Source organism: Thalassophryne amazonica, chromosome 3 (assembly GCF_902500255.1).
Source record: "Thalassophryne amazonica chromosome 3, fThaAma1.1, whole genome shotgun sequence".
NCBI classification, from domain to species: Eukaryota; Metazoa; Chordata; class Actinopteri; order Batrachoidiformes; family Batrachoididae; genus Thalassophryne; species Thalassophryne amazonica.
In genome coordinates, this window is record NC_047105.1 from 131,126,440 (window position 1) to 131,128,495 (window position 2,056).

Consider the following 2,056-nt stretch of genomic DNA (forward strand, 5'->3'; position numbering starts at 1 on the left):
ATCTCACAGGAATTATCACAATTATATGGGGGAATTCATCAAGCACATCGGCTGTGGGCACCTACTAACACAGAATACCCAGAAACTGGCTAGAAGTTTGGCCAAAACGAGTGTCCACTTTTAGCATGCCATAAGATAAGCAAGTAGTGCTCCTGAGAGTGTGGCCTTTTTGTGCACACAACGCTGCTCAGTGTTACAATGACACCTGGTGGCTAATGTGGGAACTGTCATGAACACATCATGACAATCGTCATCTGCTGCAACCATGGCCAACAGTCTCAAGGATGATCAGTGGAAACAGGATGCACCGGAGCTCAGTTTTGAACTTCATGGCAAAGACTGTGAATACTTATGTACTTATTAATAACCGTCATTGTTTTCTTTCAAATGTGGGTGTTTACTCATTGAAGTTGTTTGGGAATATTGTCATTTGGGAGATCTCTGCACTTACATGCCTATTTTCTGCTGTCCATCGTGGCAAAGTATTCCTCTTCCTACATCTGGTTCCTCTTTGCTCCAAATATTCTGGGGCTAATTTACTCCAGTTTAACTTGGTCAATGTTGTTCCTTCTGGGACCAGTCTAGCCACTCCTAGGTTAATGTTTTGTAGAAACATTTTTAAACATTTTGTCTTCCTTCAATTTCATCAGTTTAGGATGCTCCTGCATGTCCATTCTTCTTGTTTCCTTAATCTTGTTGGCTAAATATTCTTCTAATTCCCACTGCTCTTGGTCTGACTACATCTGTGTATTGTTTTGTGGTTTGGGTGATGAATGACTCCTGATTTGTTGGGGTGGTGAATGACTCCTGATGTGTTGGGGTAATGAATAACTCGTACTTGTCATTTTGTGTGAGAGGCTGACTGGTTCTGGTGTTCTTTGCCAAATATGTGTTTGCTGAGGAGGGTTATTTTTGGTGATGCAATGGGCTGTGTGAGAGGACATGTTGTACTTCACTATTTAGTTCATTTCATCTGGCATCGCTTGTATTTACTCATCCATGAAGTGTTTTTGTGAGAAAACTGTGTCTTTGGGTGGTACATTATCCTCTTAGTATGTCTTTCTTACTTGGGCAGTGGTGGGAAAATACCTTATGCCATTCTATGCATCTTTCTCTCTGGTTGGTGTGTTTCACTTTGGCATATTCTATTGCCCACAGCAGTACCGACTCTTCCTCCCTCTTCCACTTACTCCTTTCATACTCTACCTGTTTCCCTTCCTCTCATGACTAGTGATCACTCATTGCTTCTTCTTGGGATTCTTCCTTTATACTTTCTATTTTTTTCTGCTGTGAAACATGTTGGGACTTTAGAGGAAATCAAGTGTACTTTTGCAGATGTGGTGTTTTCTTTCACTTCTGCTTCTTTTATCCTTTCCATTTGGCTTTTCGTTTCTTTTCGCTCTTTGAGGCTGTTGTCGCTGGGGTCCGGGATCAGTACTTTGGTGATCTGGTGGGTTATCCAGCCGAGTGCTGGCACAGGACAGACGTTTCCCTGCAGCACTTACATAAGTTGTATGAATTTTCATGTGTCTGTTCAGGTAACTCTTTAGTCCAAATCTTCGTCCACACTCAGAACAGCAAAATGGTTTTTGTTTTGTATGAATTATCACGTGTTCATTCAGGTGGCTTTTTCGTCCAAATCTTCGACCACATTCAGAACAGCCAAATTGTTTTTGTCCCATATGAATTATCATGTGTGTGTTCAGAGTGATCTTTTGTCCAAATCTTTGACCACATTCAGAACAGCCAAATGGTTTTTGTCCTGTATGAATTATCACATGATCATTCAGGTGGCTCTTTCGTCCAAATCTTCGGCCACATTCAGAACAGCTAAATGGTTTTTGTCCTGAATGAATTATCATGTGTGTATTCAGAGTGCTCTTTCGTCCAAATCTTTGACCACATTCAGAACAGCCAAATTGTTTTTGTCCTGTATGAATTATCATGTGTGTCTTCAGACTGCTCTTTTGTCCAAATCTTTGACCACATTCAGAACAGCCAAATTGTTTCTGTCCTGTATGAATTATCATGTGTCTCTTCAGGTGGCTCTTTTGTC

At 41.0% G+C, this 2,056-nt stretch overlaps 1 long non-coding RNA gene across 1 annotated transcript; it reads right to left on the bottom strand.

Moving 5' to 3' along the window:
- Positions 1 to 468: 468 nt before the first annotated feature.
- On the bottom strand, positions 469 to 1,757 carry LOC117507631. Its single transcript, XR_004559799.1, has 2 exons — positions 1,202 to 1,757; positions 469 to 1,169 (listed from the first exon to the last, which is right to left on the bottom strand). It is a non-coding gene; the product is annotated as an uncharacterized LOC117507631 (long non-coding RNA).
- Positions 1,758 to 2,056: the final 299 nt, after the last annotated feature.